The sequence below is a fragment of the Spermophilus citellus genome, assembly GCF_964194105.1.
Source record: "Spermophilus citellus genome assembly, chromosome: 5".
Taxonomy (NCBI): Eukaryota; Metazoa; Chordata; class Mammalia; order Rodentia; family Sciuridae; genus Spermophilus; species Spermophilus citellus.
This window is the reverse complement of record NC_138186.1, coordinates 107,096,869-107,118,117: the sequence shown is the minus strand read 5'-3', so window position 1 is coordinate 107,118,117 and position 21,249 is coordinate 107,096,869. Positions and strand designations below refer to the sequence as shown.

At 38.8% G+C, this 21,249-nt stretch overlaps 1 long non-coding RNA gene across 1 annotated transcript in view; it reads right to left on the bottom strand.

Annotated features, from left to right (window-relative positions):
• Positions 1-18,322, bottom strand: part of LOC308648711 — a 627,872-nt gene extending 609,550 nt beyond the window's left edge. The window contains exon 1 of the long non-coding RNA XR_014021905.1: positions 18,160-18,322. This is a non-coding gene — a long non-coding RNA (uncharacterized lncRNA). The remainder of the gene's footprint in view (positions 1-18,159) is intronic.
• Positions 18,323-21,249: the final 2,927 nt, after the last annotated feature.

Below are 21,249 nucleotides of genomic sequence, written 5' to 3'. Positions count from 1 at the left end.
CTACCTAAGTGCCTGGATGTTGCTTTTCCTCTTGTCATAAAGTAACAATGTCCTTTTTTTTTTTTTTTTTTTACTCTAGAATTTTTTAATTATTAAAGTAGGACATGCTACATATTTGCTATTTTAAAGATGTAGACTATAACCATGATCATATCAAAAATTTTAATATACATTTCAGCAATATTATAACAAAAATCAAGTGAAAAATCAGGATTTCTCAATGATGTTGTAATTAAAAAATAGACTATATGTTAATTTTGGGATATTGACTTGTTACATTGCCAATATTGATGTGTCAAACTTAATAGTTGTTCATATTCCTTTTCATAACAAACTGCTCATAACTTCAATACTTAGTTAAAAATCCATCAGGTTGGTGCTCCCTTTCTAGCATCCAACCACTATAGAGAACAAAAGTTAATCACTTCCTGTGTTTATGGTCTTTTCAACTCAAATGCTGTACCTTCTAACGTCTCTCTCTCTTCTTTCCTAATGAACTTAGGTTTTGTATTCCATTCTTTTAATTATTCTCTTGCTGCAACTCCAACCACTTGTCCCAGGGTCCTACACACCAGCAGAACCCTGACCATGGTTCAATGTAGCTCTTTGTATCCTCTAATACTATGTCAGGCTGCTGTGCCCTGCTGGAAAAAAAAAAAAAATGTCAAACCAGGGAATTGATAGTCAACCCTGACAGCTCTTTTCACTTCTCTTCCTTACTACGTCTGTTTTTTTTTTTTTTTTAAACTAAAGATTTTCTAAATTTGTTCTGTCCTCATTTTTCCCTGTTATGCTAGTCCAGGACAGTATTGTTGCCTTTTTTTTTCAACACAACTTGCTTTCTTGCTAATGGCCTTGCTGCCTTCATTCTTGTCCTCTTACTATCCAAGCTCTACACAGAAGCTATAATATTTTTATTTTTTCCCCCATAGCTGGGGATTGAACCAGGGAATGCTGTTCTACTGAGCTATACCCCCAACTATTTTTATTTTTTTGTCTTGAGATGTTTTATTTTTTAATTTTTTTGTCTTGAGATGGGGTCTTGCCCAAGCTGGTCTCTAACTTGCTATCCTCCTGCCTCAGCCTCCTGGGTTACTGGGATTATACCATAGTAACTTTTATGCATTTCAAACATCCTCTCTTCTAATACCATTTAATGGCTTCTTTTTGTTTTAGGATAGAATCCAAATCTGGCTCTTTTCCATATCTCCCATTTCACCTCCTGTCTCTTGCATCCTTTCTTCAACTTCAGAAATACTTATAGATTTCTCTGTTCTGCAAATGCTTTCTCTTGCCCTTGGGCATTGTCCTTCTCTCATTCCTCTTCACCCTCTGACCTCCAACTTTCTTTTTCCTGATGAACCACTTTTACTGTTTCAAGGAATCCTTACCTAACACCCCCCACCTCAATATCCAAGTTGTGCTCCTACTATGTGTTCTCAAGGCATTATGTACCTCCTACATTATAATACTTAGCACATTGTATTTTAATTGGTAATTTGTTTGCATTACCACTATTTTATAAAGTCCATGAAAGTAGGGACAAATCTCTCTCGTTTCCCTATACACAGTATAATGCTTATAAGATAGTAGTTGGTAAATGAATATTTATAGCACAGAGTATAGAGTGATGCATTCGAATTCTGGGGCTGCAAATTACTTGCTGTACAACCTTGGATAAATTACTTACCCACACTTTGTCTAGCTTTCTTATCTATATCTAGCTTTCTTATCTTTCTTATCATGAAAATGATCATACTACTGACTTTGTTTTCAGCACTGAATTAATAAATGTCAAGTGTTTAGAACACTGCATGACAAAGAGTAAGTACTCATTTGATTAGTATTATCTGTTAAAGCATTTAATATGATAATTAAATGCTAGGAGCCACAAGCAAATATACGATGTATGGCACCTTTGGTTGTAAAGTGACGCCAGCTAGCCACTGAGATGATTATGTTAAGATTTACATTCATATGGAAATTGGACTCCCGCTGTTCACCTTGGCCTGCTACCGGACTCATGTTACGGGACTCATGGAGAGTTCCCATTGGTTGGGGAAGGATAGTAGGAGGGAATTCTGGGGGAGGTCCGGGGGACCCCCGGTTCCGGGGAACGCGCAGTTCCGGTGGAGGCCCGCGTGGGAGGACCGGGTTTGGCTTGCCAGCGCCTACAGAGTATTGGCGGCTTTTTCAAAATAAAGTTTTGTTCCTGCTTGAGTGGCTCGTGATTCTGTGCCCAGCCAAGACTGCGGCAATTAAAAATAATAGGTGTCTACTATATATCTATCCATCACTAGCTGAAAACGAGCGTGTATTTACATAGCTTTATAAAACAGTTGTACATATTAATTTGAATATGTGACTCAAAAGTTATATGAAATAAGTTAATTAATAAAATAATTGCCAATCTGAATTTTCCCTTTGGAGAACATGGCTAGTGCCATCCCGCACACTGACCTATATAATTTTTTTCCTGTGTATTCTTAACAGTGACCTCACCCAGTAGCCCCAGCAGTAGATTTGACTTCCAAGCTGACTGTGTCTGCCTTCATGCCAGTCTTTAAAACCTGTTAGTATTAGACTTGCTGATTTTCAAATTAGGATTTTCTTTAAGTTTTAGAGCCTTGGGTGGCTTCTTTAACTATACAGGGTGGCCTGAGGCACTCACACCTTTTTATGATGCAGATATTTCCAACCATCTTTAATATATAAGAATATAGAAGCTTGCAAAGGCTCAGTTATTTGTTCAGAGATGTGCAACAGTTAATACTGAAGTCAGGGATTCATAATAAAACAATACTGTAGTATATTATTAGAAAAGAAAAACTCAAGTATAGAAACATAAAATATGGTGGTTTTTTTGAAACTACAATCATGAATTTAGGTTTCATTAGTATAACTTTCTCATGAAGTAAAAGGAATTGATAAAAAGAGATTCTAAGGTTACCACATTTGTCTATACACACACATATAAATTATATAGCCTGATGAATAAAATGAAGCATTGGGAAAGACATTATATAATTGTTGATACATCTAGTTGCTTTGGGTCCAGAATTTTGTTCAATTTTTAGTGTTTCTCTAATAGAATGCTAGCATGAGTAATATTCATCTGTGTCCTCATTAGCCTGAGTCTTACACAGAAGGTCCTGCCATATGAACTACACCCGCTTCTGTCACTCTTTGACCTGTCAATCTTCTGTTCTGTTCCTTCTTTACCCCAAATGACAAGGCTTCTTAACTCCATGGCAATCCAGTGTCTGGTTTCTTCACTCTGCATACAAGTAATGAAAATCACCTGTGATCTGACATTTCTTAGCTTTGAATTACCTTTAACTGTGTGTTAGTCACTTTTTTTTTGTCTCTGTGACCAAAATACCTGACGAGAACATCTTAGAGGAGGAAATGATTATCTGCAGCTTAAAGTTTTGAGATCTCACTCCATAGATGGCCAATTCCATTGCTCTTGGACCAACGTGAGACAGAACATCAAGGGGGAAGGAATCAACTTGTGTAGATTGATACAGCAGGAGTGGAAGCCGTTTATTGTAGGACAACAGAGGTATTTATACATTTCACACAGCTTATCTCAATTAGTATAAACTAGATACATCAGTCAACCAATAAGGAATCTCCACACTTAATGGCTAGCTGGAGTTACTTTATAAACCACTCCCTCTGGCAAAATGCCAGGGGCCATCCAAACTTGTTTACAGACTCTAACATTTGCCAGGCACCATCCTGACTAGTTTACAGACCTTAACAGAAGTCTGTGACAAAACTTTTGTATGTTTAAGAACACTTAAAAAAATCCATCTTGAAATTACTGATTTTGGCAGAGAATCTGTGCCTTAGAAGATCTCTTTGCTGGTTACCTGAAAATAATATAGTGAATTCTTCTACTAAAATAATTGTATTTTTAAGGTACCATTTAAATTTATGGAAAATAAATAGAAATATTGGGGGAATCATATACCTAAATCTCTATTAGAAGCAATATTATATTTCAGAAATTTAAGATTATCCTATTCTTTTATTTATTTATTTTTATTCTTTTTAGTTATACATGGAAGTAGAGTATATTTAACATATTTATACAAATATGGAGTACATCTTATTCTAATTAGGATCCCAGTCTTGTGGTTCTACATGAGGTGAAGATTCACTGTGGTGTATTCATATATGTACATAGAAAAGTTAAGTCAGATTCATTCCATGTCTTTCCTATTCCTGTCCCGTCTCCCTTCCCTTCATCCCCCTTTGTTTAATCCACTGAATTTCTATTCCCTGCCCCATGTGTTTCAGCATCCACAAATGAGAGAGAATATTCCACCTTTTGTTTTTCTGGGATTGGATCATTTTGCTTAGATAACAGTCCTCTAGATCCATCCATTTGAAGCAAAAGTCATGAAGTCACTCTTTTTGTTTAAGTTCTTCTCCTTCATCCTCAATTTCCCTTCCTTTCCCCCTCCCTTTTTCTCCCTCCCTCCCTCCCTCCTTCCCTTCCTTCCTTGTTTTTGAGTCCTTCTTCCTCTTCTCAGCTCTTATGCCCAAGGATTGCACCCTAGGTACTTTTTAAAAAAAATTTCACTCTGCATGAGATTGATCATCACTATTCAGTTTATCCATCTCCAAGCCTTCAGCTATGTCCATGACTTGGCAAAGAATTTATATCTCCTCGAAACCTGAACTCTATTCTAGGAGTACTACAAACTCAACACATCCAAAGTGAACTTACTAACAACCTTAACCAAACTCTTAACTTTCCTCACACTTTTACCTCAGTTAATGCTTGATGGAGGGAATCACCTCAGGCATCCTGGACCCTATCTCTATGTACTCTCCACCTAATCTTCCCAGTGTCACCAAACCCTGTTAATACTACCACTAAATGACTGTCTTTTGTATTTCTTCTTTGCAAACTACAATCACAAGGAAACCTTCATTATCTATTGCCTGTCTTTTTGCAACAAATTCTTACCAGGTGCTCCAACCTCCAATTTTCGTGGTCTACCAGAGCAATATTTCTATAATAAAAATCTGATTGTTATTTCTCTACCTTGAAATCTTTGATGGTTATGCACTACCAAATTTAAACTCTGTTGCAAGACATATAGTCGTTTGCATTGGACATTTCTGTCCTCATGTGCTGTGGGCATTGCCACACGGGCAGTGCTGTGCAGTGGTTAGAACTTATGTTCTAGTGTCTGTGTTCCTGAGTTAGTTTTTCCCACATTGATCATGTTTAGCTTTTCTCAACCTCATTTTTCTCACCTGCAAAATTTGAATTATTCTGAAAATTGCTTTGAGGATTAAGTGAGCTAATGTTGCATGTAAAGTGTTAAAAGAGTAGATGTTAGCTATATAACATTAATTAAAAAAAACCCCTCTTCCTCTGTGCACAGAGAGAATTTCTCCAATGAGTCCACATGTTGTCTTGCCTCCTGGTCATGGGGAGCACATGAGCACATGTGCAGAATCCCTTTGCACACCGGCAGCAACTCAACATCCTTTCTCTGGTGAAATTTTCTCAGAGACAGATTAAATGTATGACTCCCTTCTCTGTGATCCAGTGGACTCTGTACAAACCTTGCTACAGCCTCTGTTTTAATGTTCACAATTGTTTATGTATATACATCTTCAAATAGACTGTCACAGTGGAAGGTCTTATTCATCTTTTTTATTTCCCTCAGTACCTATCATGTAAGAAGTGCTCAATAAACATTTGATAAAGGAAGGAATTAATTGTGGCACTCTTTTTTTCTTGGCCTCTTGTTGTCTCAGTACCATAAAAGATTCTTTTTTCTCTGAAAGACAATAATATTCCAAAGGGCGATTTCATAATTTTGCAAACTGAAAAATAGCCAGTTTGTTTGGGATGCATATCTCTTTTCTTCTCTGGGAACTTCCATCCTGCTGATGTGAGCAAAATGAATACAATGTTACCCTGATAAAAATTAGCCTAGGCTAGGTTCTATTTGATTTATTTAGAAAATGTGAAATATCCAGACAAAAAAATTAAAAATAATTCTTTCTTTTCTCTCATACTATGCTGTTGATACATGCATTATTACCCCTTTATACTAAAACTTATTGATGAGCTGGGGAGTAATTCTGTACCAGATAGGCATTGTGAGTTTTTTTTTTTTTTTTGAGTCTGATCATGCAAGTATCAGTACTGCTGAACTGGAGGAAATTGTCAAAGCAGGTGAAATTTGGGTTTAGAGCCCCTACTACACCATGCCTCTCCTTCTGGAATTCTCTGCTTTTTATGATAACCTCTGCTTGCCCCAGCTTAAGCTACTGCCATCCTTCCCAAAACTCCTGCTCCATGTTTTCCTCTCCCCTGTTTTCGAGGGAAGTTTAGTGACTTTTACACTCAATCTGAGCTGTAACTAGATTCCTCTGGTCCCATTTCAACTAAGTGATCTACACCATAGTATACAGGCACTAAAGCTTTGGACAATAGGAGAAGTTGATGTCAGTGTCATAGGAATAACTAAGGTTATCAAAAATTAACTGAATATTCAAAATAGCTAGCAGAGAGGATTTTGAATTGTCCCTACCACAAATAAATGACATATGTCTGTGGTGCTAGATATGCCAATCACCCTGATCTGATCATTACACACTTCATACATGTGTTGAAACATCACATGGTACCCCATACCTATATACAATTACTATGTGTCAATTAAAAATTTTAAAAAGTATTCAAAAAGATTGTGCAGTTCTACTGTCACATATACTTAAAAAGACTCCCCCCCAAAAAAAATAAGACTGTGCAAGAGACATTTTCTTAACAAAGAGCCCCCTTTGAATAGCTCTGCTAACAGTGAAGGAGCCATCAAGTGTCCAGTGCTCTCTACTCTCATTGGAAACGCACAATGAAAAAGCAATTATTCCTTCATTCATTGTGGTATATTAAAAGGAGCATAAACTCTGAAGTTAGGAAGACCTGGGTTTAAAGTTTCTCCCACAAAGTCCTGATATGGTTGTAGTTGCACAAGTCTTTCTGAGTTTGTTTCCAGCTGGAGACTGTTTCCATCTACCTAGGGAGTAGGTGAAAGAGATAAGGTTGACCAGTAGCTTAGAAATAAGCCTGGCACACAGAAGTATGTCACAATAACAGACAACTATTATTATTTTTTTTAACTTATTCATATTTTAATCAAGGGTTAATTTCATCCTATTTATTGTAACTGAGTCTTTAAGTAATCCGATATATTTATGTTAAGTCCAAACTTTTGGTCTTCTCAGCAGTCAAACCTTCCAGACACTTTCCTCAAATACTTTTCTACCTTCTGGTTAGGAACAATTTCCCCTGGGAAGGGAGTAAAGGATGTAAGTGGAAAAGGACAGGACTGTCATTGAGACACAAAATTGATAACCTGTCCTGGAATGCAATGTGCCATCATGAAAATGATTTAGAGACTATAGAATCTGCCAAAGTTAATCAAGGAGTATTAACAGCTTTTTGAATCCTTTATATTTGTGTGTGTGTGTGTGTGTGTGTGTGTGTGTGTGTGAGAGAGAGAGAGAGAGAGAGAGAGAGAGAGAGAGAGAGAGAGAGAATAGGAAGGTGAAGGAGGCCATTTGGTAGCTAAGTGTTCAAAAGTAGAAATGTGAAAAGCCCATAATGTTTAGCCTGGATTATCAACTCCAAAATATTCCAAGTTGACTTTAGTTTTAACACTGATTTCCTTAGTAAAGGTCCAAAATGAAAACCAAAACTTCTCAACTTAGGTCTCAAACAGCTGCTGTTCAGGAACACCAGAGTGCTTACTCATTTGAAAATATACAATTAGGATCGTTAACATACTACCTTAAAGTATTCGTCCCTAAGGATATTTATTAACTGAAACCCATTGTAAGAATATTTGCTCCACTTTCTTCATGGGTTTAGATGTCTTATTCTGCTGTACATGTTAATAGCACACATTGCTTATGTCTGTGCAAGTAGAACTTTTGGAGACTCTTTCATAGACCTTTGATTAACTCTCAGTTGCTTGAAGTCTGTAAGTCAGGGATCATTCAGGAACTCTGTCCCCCTAAAAGATGGAGCTGGAGTCCTCCAGGGGAAAAATGCCAAGTTCCATTTTTGGATGCAATTTCTTCAGCAAAGACTTTCTTTTGGCAGATGCAAGGAAAATGCATTACTCTGCCCCATTTGTTTTACTTTTTAACCAATAAACATCCTTCCTGAAATGGATTCTGTAGTATACTTTTTGCTACATCATTTTGCTCTTATAAGTATGATGGTCAAGTCATATGCCTTACGGTTGATATTAATGTTGATGGATATCAGAATAAGTATAAGTGCAATTTTTAATTTGTTACATTTACTTCATTCAGTTTCAATTACAATTAGAAGATTGTGATGAAATGCTTGGTACTATTAAATAAAACAAAAATTGTATGCCCTTGTACAAACGATATTTAATGTGTCAATCTAACAAAATAATGGATAATGAATCGATAATGAGTAAATCTAAGTGTTCAGGTACAATTTTTTTTTTCAAATCAAGTACTTTCATAATACATGAAATAAACTGAACATACTTTGGATCCATTTTTAAATTATTAATATTTAAAAAATATATTATTAGGAGCAGTGTTTCTCATTGTGAATTTGAATCATCAGAGGGCTTGTTAAAATATGGCTGGCTTCTCTTCCTCCCCTCCTCTCTCACCCGGCAACTCCTCATCCTGAAAGTTTTGATTCATTAAGTCTGTGTGGGGCTGAGAATTTGCATTTCTAGAAAGTTCCCAGGTGAGGCTGTTGTTGCTGGTTGAGGTTCACGCTTTGAGAACGATTGATCCAGACATTGTGGGTATTAAAAAAAGAAGAGAATCTTAGGAAAAAGATTTTAGGATCATCAGCTCCCTGGCACACGAACTGGGTAACTTTAAATGAGTTTTCTTTTGGCAGGGCTAGGTTTTCATTTATAAGATAGAGATGCCTACCTTCTCTGGATCGGAGGGTCAAAGGCCACAGTCTGGGTACACAGAATAGGAACTGCTGGATGGGACCAACCCTGCTTCTGAAGCTATTATTTATAAAAAGGCACTTTGAATTAATTGAGAACAGCTTTATTATAGAATGGGAATTCAAATCTCTCAGTCTTCCAAGCGTTGTCTTAATTTATATGCTGCTATTTATGTAATATTTGTAGAGGACCTCGGGACTTCAACACATAATCAGGTCAGAGGAACTGATTATGGAGACTGTAAATTAATATTCTTTTAGTACTAATCATGATGGAAACTTGGTTCTTAGTTTGCATTTATTTAAGAAGACTTCTTAAATAATGTCTTGTCTGTCTCATTCTTTTGCTTGTTCAGAAAGCATTGAGTGATGGCCCACTGTGTGTTGGATGCTGAGCTGGGAAGTACAGTTACAGAGATGCATTCACTGTGCTCGCAGCCTATTAAAACACACTTACTTATAATTCAAAGTGGTGAGAACTGTTTCACAGAGAAAAGTGCTAAGCAGTGTGAGAACACAGCAGAGAGAGGACCTGATTCTGCCTGAAGGGGTCAGGGAAGTCTTCCAGTTAATGTTATTGCTCTCTTTAAAAAGTGAATGTAAGGACATCATGGAATTTGTTCCAAAGTCCCAGCCAAATACATCACCCTCCTCATCTGAAAGAAAGTGGACAGTTGAATAGAAAGAAATGCTGTATTTATTTAAGGAAAATAAGCACCCTACATTAATATAAGATTCCTTCCACTTTAAATACACTTGCTCTTGGGCATTAACTAGATTCATTCGTTCGTTCATTCATTTGTTCATTCATTCGTTCATTCATTCATTCATTTACTTACCTGCCCACTAATCTAGTTTTTGCATTAATCCCCTGATATAAACATTTCAGGGCTTTTCAAAGCACATTAAATAATATCTCAATTATTTTTTATGACTGAAAAGGCCACAGTAATATGGTCTTTTCTTCCCTTACCTCTTACCACTTTGCTTTAAACTCTCTTGAATCACACTGGTTGCCTTTCCTTCCTCAAATAAACCACCCTTGTTATTTTTATCAACACATTTGTATTTGCTGTTTCTTCTGCCTGACTCTGTGTGGTTTTAGCTTTTCTCATCCTTCTGGTCTCAATGTAATGCCATCTCTTTAAAATGTCTTTCCTGCTGGTTGAACATAAGGTTTGTCCCACCTCACTCTTATGACTCTTTATTAGACCCACCTGCCTCTGTTCCTTTGTAGCATCTCACAGGTCTTAATAATATGTTGGTTTGTTACTTGTTATCTGCCTCCCTTATTCTGTTTTGCTAGGTAAGTACTCTACCACTGACTTTCTGCCCCAGCCAGGGATCTGGAGTGGGGGTGGGGGAGAGAAAGAAACAAAGGATTGATTTTCAATACCCAATTGCAGAATGAATAAGTATTTTTAGAATGTTGTCAGGATTATTAGAAAAATGATTGTCAGTATCAGGCTTGAGGTGAAGCTGAGAACTTTTTTTGGAGCACAATTAAGGGGAAGCTGAATGCCAATCAAGTGCTCAGCTTTCTGAATAGTGAGTTTGGGGTTTAAGAGCATCTACCCTGTGACTTGGCTCTCAGCAAGAGCAAAGAGAAATTTGTCTACTGGGAATATGGCCATGGTACCTGTTATTACTCTTTGCTTCATTGGGTAACAACTACCCTCCAGTAAGGGTTGCTATTATAAATGGAAAAATATTCTGGATATACCAGGAGGATTCTTCCTAGAGTGAGACTCTTCTCTAAGATAGCCAACCAGAAAGGATTTATTGAATACCCAGAATTCTTAGCAGTAGCATAGATAGCTTGGTGTCTTAGCCTGTTTTGTGTTGCTTTAATAGAATACCTGACACTAGGTAATGTATAAAGAAAAGGGGTTTATTTGTCTCATGATTCTGGTAGCTGGCAAGTCCAAACAGCATGGTGCTAGCATCTGATGAGGGTTCCCTGCCTACATCACAACATGGTAGAGAAGCTGAAAGCAAATTGGTAGCAGGCAGAAGGGGCATGTGTGTGAACAAGGAAACAAAAAACAGAGGGTCCTGGCTCATTCTTTTATAGCAGTCTATTTTTGTAGAAACTAACCCAGTCCTGAAAGAACTACATTAATCATTTCCAAAGGTGCTGCCCATGATCTAATCATCTTCCACCAGGCCCTACCTCTTAAAGAGCTACCACCTCTCAACACCACTCTGCTGGGATCCAAGCTTCCAACACATGACTCTTTGGGGGACTAATCATATCCAAATCATAGTATAGGCCATGTTACATCTAATTAAGCCCAATAGGCACATTTTAAATATATATATATATATATATATATATATATATATATATTTTAGTTGTTGATAGACCTTTATTTTATTTATTTATATGTGGTGCCGAGAATCGAACCCAGTGCCTCACATATGCCAGGCAAGTGTGCTATCATTGAGCCCCAGCCCCAGCCCTAGCTACTTCTTTTTTTTTTTAAATTAAAAAAAAAGAGGTTCCAACATGGCCGCCGGCGAGGAAGCAGCGATTCCAATGTCTCCACATTAACGGGATCAGAAAGACCCATTGGAACAGCGGCAGTCTACCTACTGAGGAACTTCTAGCAAAATTCCATTAAGAGGGGACCTGCCGGGAATTGGTAGGTTTATTAGAAGTGTCAGTTTGTCCCAGACAAGTGGATCTTGGCCAGCCACGCGGGCACGGAGGTCAAGTCCCGCAGCCACCAGCCACTTCAGAAAGCGGCCGGAGGCCCCGAGCGGTGCGGCCCGCCCGAACCCGCAGACGGCACCCGCCATACTGCCATCCCGGGGAGGCCCTGCTCTCGCTCTGCGAACGGCCACCACGCCTGCCAGGCTCGTAGCCACGCGGCCGCAGCTGCCTGGCTCTACAGGCGGCCCCCCCGGCGGGTGCAGAGGTACAATCCCGCGGCCACCAGCCGCTTCAGAAAGCGGCCAGCGGCCCCGAGCGGCGCGGCCCGCTCGAACCCGCAGACGACACCCGCCATCTCGCCGTCCCGGGGAGGCCCTGCTCTCGCTCAGCGAACGGCCACCCCACCCGCCCGGATCTTAGCCACGCGGCCGCAGCTGCCCGGCTCTATAGGCAGCCCCCGGTGGCCCGGCGCAGCGAGAAGTGTCCCCCCTGGCCCAGCAGACAGCCCGTGCCCTCCCGGCTCTACTAACAGCCCCGCCCACCTGGGGAACGGCTCCCCCCCGAGACAGCGTGAAGGGAATCTAACCAACCCTTTACGAAATAGCGAACTGGGAACTAAAACCAGAGATTCTGTCAGACCAGAGACAAGCCAGTTCCACCCCTCCATTCGGACACTCCGGCAAGGAGCCAGGGGCCCGCCATAGCAGAGAGGGGAAGTCACCAAAGTTTGGCCAAAGAGATTCCTTCCCAGCGGAATCTACTTTAGCAGGTGTGTGACTCCCACCCACACCAGATACAAACAACCGGGAAACTTCAAAATCTCTCTGTGGGCGTGACCGTAAGGGCCAAAGGACTCTCCACCCCCAACTCCCCCTACTGCCAGTGAGGAGGGCGTGACTGTAGGGGCAGAGGGAAGCAGAGAAGACTCCCCACCCCCAAATCCCCCAACCCCGAACTGAGAGGATGTGACGGTAGGGGCGGAGGGAAACAGAGGACACTCCAGACCCCAACTCCTCCTACCGCCAGCAGTGTGGTTGTGACTGTAGGGGCTGAGGGAAGTAGAGGGGATCCTCGACCCCCAACTCCTATTACCACCAGCAGCGACACCAATGGTCTTAGCTGCCAGATTCCGAAGGTGTGCCCACCAAAGGGGTCCGGAAAAATTAAACAATTGACTCCCAGACCACAGCTCCACAGCACTGGGGCTTAAATGAATGACAGCGAGAGTGCTCAGTAGTTAGGGAAATAGAGCACTCGGTGGGGCTGAAAGTGTAACCAAATCCTTGGGGAACTGCCTCCGGTGAGCAGGACCTGGCTGGCTGGCAGGAGGAAGGGGAGGAGGGGCCGTAGAAGTGAAACGGCTCTGGACCAACAGGATTGAGAGACTCCCAGGAACCGCCTTACAGGGATTGCTATTGACACATTGAGGGCAAAACTCAGCCCGGAGGGCACAGCTTTGCCTACGGGAAGAGAAGAAAATGGACCTCTAAGACCTAATTTTATTTCCTATTTCATTTTAATTTTTTCTCTCCCTTTTCCCTCTCTCTCTCCCTTTCCAAGGTTTACTGCTCTTTCCATTCTCCTCTATGCTATCTATCTCCCTCTCCTTTCTTTTCAAGAGCACCTACCTTCCCCTTCCCCCCAACTTTCATCCCAAGCATTACATCCTCCATTTCGAGTAACTGTCTAAATACAAATAGGTGTGCGCCCTCCCCCCGCGCCTGCAAGGTAGCCGGACCTGCAACCCACCAGCAGGTCAGGCCCAGCAACCTGGGAGTGGCAGAGCCGCCCAACGCGCCTGCAAGGTAGGCGCACCTGCTACCAACCAGCAGAACAGGCCCAGCGGCCTGCCGATGTGGTAGGCACAGTGCCCCAATTGGAGGAGGAGCAGAGCCCCTGCCCGTACCTGCGCGGGAGACTTTGCAACTATACAAGAGTAATACAAATATATAGGGGGAAAATTCAACAACACAACAGTCTCAGGAAGCAGAAAGAAACGCGAACAGTATGAAGAGACAAGGAAAGAAAGGACCACAAGCAATGCAGGTCAACTCAACGTTAGAAGAGGTAATATCTGCAGCAGATGGAATGTCAGTTAAAGAATTCAGGAGATACATGCTTCAGATGATCTGGAGTCTCACAGAAGACATTAGACAGCAAAATCAGACAATGAAAGATCTCTTCAACAATGAAATACATAAACAAATCCAGGAAGCAAAAGATCAACTATACAGGGAGATAGAGGTTATAAAAAACAAACAAACAGAAATCCTAGAAAGGCAGGAAGCAATAAACCAACTTAAAAACTCAATTGAGAATACTACCAGCAGAGTAGAACACTTAGAAGATAGAACATCAGACAATGAAGACAAAGTATTTCAACTTGAAAAGAACATAGACAGATCAGCAAGACTGTTAAGAAACCATGAGCAGAACATCCAAGAAATATGGGATAACATTAAAAGACCAAACTTAAGAGTCATTGGGATACAGGAAGGCACAGAGCTCCAAACCAGAGGAATAAACAATCTATTCAATGAAATAATCCGAGAAAACTTCCCAGACTTGAAGAACGAGACAGAATCCCAAATCCTAGAAGCCTACAGGATGCCGAATGTGCATAATCATAAGAGATCCACACCTAGACACATTATAATGAAGATACCCAACATACAGAATAAGGAGAGAATCTTAAAAGCTACAAGAGAAAGGAAGCAGATCACATTTAGGGGTAAACCAATCAGGATAACAGCTGATCTCTCAACACAGACTTTGAAAGCTAGAAGATCCTGGAATAACATATTTCAAACACTGAAAGAAAATGGGTTCCAACCAAGAGTTGTGTATCCAGCAAAATTAAGCTTCAAGATGGAAGATGAAATTAAAACCTTCCACGATAAACAAAAGTTAAAAGAATTTGCAGCTAGAAAACCATCTCTCCAAAAAATCCTCAGCAAAACATTACAGGAAGAGGAAATACAAAATAACAATGAAAACCAACAGTGGGAGGTAGGACAGTAAAGGGGGGAAAATAATCAAAGAGGAAAACAAACCATATTGAGTAACATAAATAAACAAATATGGCTGGAAGGATAACCCATATCTCAATAATAACCCTAAATGTTAATGGCTTAAACTCACCAATTAAGAGACACAGGCTAGTAGAATGGATCACAAAACATGACCCAACAATATGCTGCCTACAGGAGACGCATTTGATAGGAAAAGACATACATAGACTGAAGGTGAAAGGTTGGGAAAAATCATATCACTCATATGGACTTCGGAAACAAGCAGGAGTGTCCATACTCATATCAAATAAAATAGATTTCAAGCCAAAGTTAATCAAAAGGGATAAAGAGGGACACTACATACTGCTCAAGGGAACCATACACCAACAAGACATAACAATCATAAATATATATGCCCCAAACAATGGTGCAGCTATGTTCATCAAACAAACTCTTCTCAAGTTCAAGAGTCTAATAGACCACCATACAATAATCATGGGAGACTTCAACACACCTCTCACCACTGGACAGATCTTCCAAACAAAAGTTGAATAAGGAAACTATAGAACTCAATAACACAATTAACAACCTAGACTTAATTGACATATATAGAATATACCACCCAACATCAAGCAGTTACACTTTTTTTCTCAGCAGCACATGGATCCTTCTCAAAAATAGATCATATATTATGTCACAGGGCAACTCTTAGACAATATAAAGGAGTAGAGATAATACCATGCATCTTATCTGACCATAAAGGAATGAAACTGAAAATCAATGATAAAAGAAAGAAGGAAAAATCATGCATCACTTGGAGAATGAACAATAGGTTACTGAATGATCAATGGGTTATAGAAGACATTAAGGAGGAAATTAAAAAATTCTTAGAGATAAATGAAAACACAGACACAACATATCGGAATCTATGGGACACATTGAAAGCAGTTCTAAGAGGAAAATTCATTGCATGGAGTTCATTCCTTAAAAAAAGAAAAAACCAACAAATAAATGATCTCATACTTCATCTCAAAATCCTAGAAAAAGAAGAGCAAAATAACAGCAAAAGTAGTAGAAGGCAAGAAATAATTAAAATCAGAGCTGAAATTAATGAAATAGAAACAAAAGAAACAATTGAAAAAATTGATAAAACTAAAAGTTGGTTCTTTGAAAAAATAAATAAGATTGACAGACCCTTAGCCATGCTAATGAAGAGAAGAAGAGAGAGAACTCAAATTACTAGCATACAGGATGAAAAAGGCAATATCACAACAGACACTTCAGAAATACAGAAGATAATCAGAAATTATTTTGAATCCTTATACTCCAATAAAATAGAAGATAGTGAAGGCATCAATACATTTCTTAAATCATATGATCTGCCCAGGTTGAGACAGGAGGATATAGACAACCTAAACAGACCAATATCAATTGAGGAAATAGAAGAAACCATCAAAAGATTACCAACTAAAAAAGCCCAGGACCGGATGGGTATACAGCAGAGTTTTACAAAACCTTTAAAGAGGAACTAATAGCAATACTTTTCAAGCTATTTCAGGAAATAGAAAAAGAGGGAGAACTGCCAAATTCATTCTACGAGGCCAACATCACACTGATTCCTAAACCAGACAAAGATACTTCAAAGAAAGAAAACTACAGACCTATATCTCTAATGAACCTAGATGCAAAAATCCTCAATAAAATTCTGGCGAATCGGATACAAAATCATATCAAAAAAATTGTACACCATGATCAAGTAGGATTCATCCCTGGGATGCAAGGCTGGTTCAATATACGGAAATCAATAAATGCTATTCACCACATCAATAGACTTAAAAATAAGAACCATATGATCATCTCGATAGATGTGGAAAAAGCATTCGACAAAGTACAGCATCCCTTTTTGTTCAAAACTCTCAAAAAAATAGGGATAACAGGAACATACCTCAACATTGTAAAAGCAATCTATGCTAAGCCCCAGGCTAGCATCATTCTGAATGGAGAAAAATTGAAGGCATTCCCTCTAAAATCTGGAACAAGACAGGGATGCCCTCTCTCACCACTTCTGTTCAACATAGTTCTCAAAACACTGGCCAGAGCAATTAGACAGACGAAAGAAATTAAAGGCATAAAAATAGGAAAAGAAGAACTTAAACTATCACTATTTGCAGATGACATGATTCTATACCTAGCAGACACAAAAGGGTCTACAAAGAAACTATTAGAGCTAATAAATGAATTCAGCAAAGTGGCAGGATATAAAATCAACACGCATAAATCAAAGGCATTCCTGTATATCAGCGACAAACCCTCTGAAATGGAAATGAGGACCACCACTCCATTCACAATAACCTCAAAAATAATAAAATACTTGGGAATCAACCTAACAAAAGAGGTAAAAGACTTATACAATGAAAACTACAGAACCCTAAAGATAGAAATTGAAGATGGAAAAATATACCCTGTTCATGGATAGGCAGAACTAACATCATCAAAATGGCGATATTACCAAAAGTTCTCTATAGGTTTAACGCAATGCCAATCAAAATGGCATTTCTTGTAGAAATAGAGAAAGCAATCATGAAATTCATATGGAAAAATAAAAGACCCAGAATAGCAAAAACAATGCTAAGCAGGAAGTGTGAATCAGGTGGTATAGTGATACCAGACTTCAAACTATTCTACAAAGCAATAGTAACAAAAACAGCATGGTATTGGTACCAAAACAGGCGGGTGGACCAATGGTACAGAATAGAGGACACAGAAACTAACCCACAAAACTACAACTTTCTTATATTTGATAAAGGGGTTAAAAGCATGCAATGGAGGAAGGATAGCATCTTCAACAAATGGTGCTGGGAAAACTGGAAATCCATATGCAACAAAATGAAACTGAATCCCTTTCTCTCGCCATGCAGAAAAGTTAACTCAAAATGGATCAAGGAGCTTGATATCAAACCAGAGACAAGGCATCTGATAGAAGAAAAAGTTGGTTACGACCTACACTGTGGGGTCGGGCTCCAAATTCCTCAATAGGACACCCATAGCACAATAATTAATATCTAGAATCAACAAATGGGACTTGCTCAAACTAAAAAGTTTTTTCTCAGCAAAAGAAACAATAAGAGAGGTAAATAGGGAGCCTACATCATGGAAACAAATCTTTACTCCTCACACTTCAGACAGAGCCCTAATATCCAGAGTATATAAAGAACTCAAAAAATTAGACAATAAGATAACAAATAACCCAATCAACAAATGGGCCAAGGACCTAAACAGACACTTCTCAGAGGAGGACATACAATCAATCAACAAGTACATGAAAAAATGCTCACCATCGCTAGCAGTCAGAGAAATGCAAATCAAAACCACCCTAAGATATCATCTCACTCTAGTTAGATTGGCAGCCATTATGAAGTCAAACAGCAACAAGTGCTGGCGAGGATGTGGGGAAAAGGGTACATTTGTACATTGTTGGTGGGACTGCAAATTGGTGCAACCAATTTGGAAAGCAGTATGGAGATTTCTTGGAAAGCTGGGAATGGAACCACCATTTGACCCAGCTATTCCCCTTCTGGGTCTATTCCCTAAAGACCTAAAAAGAGCATGCTACAGGGACACTGCTACATTGATGTTCATAGCAGTACAATTCACAATAGCAAGACTGTGGAAGCAACCTAGATGCCCTTCAATAGACGAATGGATAAAAAAAAAATGTGGCATTTATACACAATGGAGTATTACTCTGCATTAAAAATGACAAAATTATAGAATTTGGAGGGAAATGGATGGCATTAGAGCAGATTATGCTAAGTGAAGCTAGCCAATCCCTAAAAAACAAATGCCAAATGTCTTCTTTGATATAAGGAAAGTAACTAAGAACAGAGTAGGGAAGAAGAGCATGAGAAGATGACTAACATTAAACAGGGATGAGAGGTGGGAGGGACAGGGAGAGAGAAGGGAAATTGCTTGGAAATGGAAGGAGACCCTTAGGGTTATACAAAATTACATACAAGAGGAAGTGAGGGGAAAGGGAAAAATAATACAAGGGGGAGAAATGAATTACAGTAGAGGGGGTAGAGAGATAAGAGGGGAGGGGAGGGGAGGGGAGGGGGGATAGTAGAGGATAGGAAAGGAAGCAGAATACAACAGACATGAGTATGTCAATATGTAAATCAGTGGAAGTGTAACTGATGTGATTCTACAATCTGTCTATGGGGTAAAAATGGGAGTTCATAACCCACTTGAATCAAAGTGTGAAATATGATATATCAAGAACTATGTAATGTTTTGAACAACCAATAAAAATAAATAAATAAATAAATAAATATATTGTGCCCAACTACAACTAAAAAATAAATATTAAAAAAAAGAATTTCGTTTCCCTTCCAAAAAAAAAATAAATTAAAAAAAAGTCTTGTGCTTGGTATTAATCAGAGAGGCAGTGAAAAAATAAAAAATTTTGAAATGTAGTCCCTGTCCTTAAGATGCTTCCAGCTTAGTTGGGGAGCAGACATGATGTGGTAACTGTTGAATAAAAACGTGAAGGGATTTGTAACCATAACATGCAATGAGCAAATTGGACTTTGAATGTTTTAGGACTGAATGGTATATTCTTTTTGTTTCTACTTTTGCAGTACTGGAAATAAATGTTATATTCTTATAGAATTGCTCTGTATCTACTGATGACTAGCCATGGCTTTTGATATGAAAGAACTCATGGCCTAAACTAAAGCAGAGTTATTGAGTAGAATTTCCTGCAATCCATGAAATGTTTTATAATCTGCGCTAATAACGTAGCCACCAACCACACATGGTTTTAGAGCCCTTGAAATGTGTCTAGGGAAGCTGAGAAAGTAAAGTTTTAATTTAATTTATGTTAAACTAAATTTAAATACCTACTTAAGGTTTGTAGCTATTGTATTGAACGGCTCAGGTCCAAGGAGAAGAACAGAATCTGTGTTCATAGGACCTGTTCTAAACATCTATGTTGGAAAAAATGTTTTTTTTTGTGTGTGTGTGTGTGTTATCAGAGGGTAACTTATGAGGGCTAATACTATGGTACAGAATATGTTTATTATAATAAAGTAATAATTTAATAATATGTTTGAACCATCTATATTACCTTTAAGATAAAGTGGCTTAATGGAATATTTGTTTCTATTTTTAAACGTGTATTCTCAAAAATACTCCATTTCTTGAGTTTGCAAACTTTGGTGCTGAGACTTCTATAATTTTCAAATGATTGTGATGACAGAAGGAAAAAAGTAATTGGAATTTTAGTTGAAGTGGGTACTCTGCAGAATTTTCTTTTACTAATTTAAATAAATCAACATTTTTCCTTGTATGTAAAATTTTTGAAATAAATGCAAAATTGTCTTAAGAAAGGGCTCATAAATATCCATGTACTTCCTGGATATCATTTAGTTAAAGGGCAAGAGGCGGGGACTGTAGATAATAAAGTTTTCTGCTAAAATTTGGGAATGGTATCTAAGATTAGAGGACTGTCAAAGACATAATTTGCATAATCCATTCATCACAACCATCCAACAAGTATAATCCAGATCAATAACCCACCAGAATCTAATCAATATCCATAAGGACATACTTATTCACCAACCCTGCCCACCTCACCAGTTACTATCTTATTACAAATCTTGTTTCTACTCCCCCAGAATATTGAGCAACCCTGACTCGTTTCTGCAAAGTATTCCTGCCAACCAGCATCAACTCACAAAATGGAAGGTCTTAGAGTCTTCAAAAGCTTTTACAAATAAAAATCCCAGCCAACCTACCATATAAAATCTGCCTGGAATCTCAGGTAAAAAGTACCATTGAAGACAACAGAAGCAGTTTTATCTGGATAGACTGCACTAAGTTCCCTCTTGTTTTGAAAAAAAAAAAAAAAAAAAAAAAAAACGGGTGATGAGATTCTGAAGAATGCTTCTCACAGTGGTTATAAAAGCTGACCACCTGTCTGATTTTTCCTGATCATTGGCTTTCAAAAAATTTTTCTCTGTGACAAATTGCCTTCAGATCTTATAGGATCATCAGTATGACCGTGGGAAAACAAGAAAAGCACAGGAAAACTTTCGGCTTCTTATAGGATTATTATATTTGGGGGTGAATAGTTTTATAGTATTTTCTTAAGGTTTTTCACAGAACATTTATTTGATTTTTAAATACTTACAAACTAGGAAGAAGAAATCCATGACTCTGGTAAACACTTATCAGAAGGTAGATTCTGGTCCTGCTATACCACTCTTCACTGTCCTCAAGAGTGAACATGTATGTATGTCTCACGTACACAGAGACATGCCCAGCTGCCACTGCTTCCAGGTTGGCTGAATCCATGTTGGGAGCTCTCTGCACCTTTAGTGCCATCTGTATATCCAGTGAATAAATATACTGGGGTCTCAGGAGAAGTGCCTCTGGAGAGAGCTTGCTTATCTGAAAGATGTAGATTTTATCTTTAATAAAGAAGTGGGCACCCCAGGTAACTGATCTCCTTGCTTTTTCTTTTCCCCTGGCTAGTGTAGAAGGTTCTGAACATGATGGACCAGGTGAGTGGATTTTTATGGTCCTTGTGG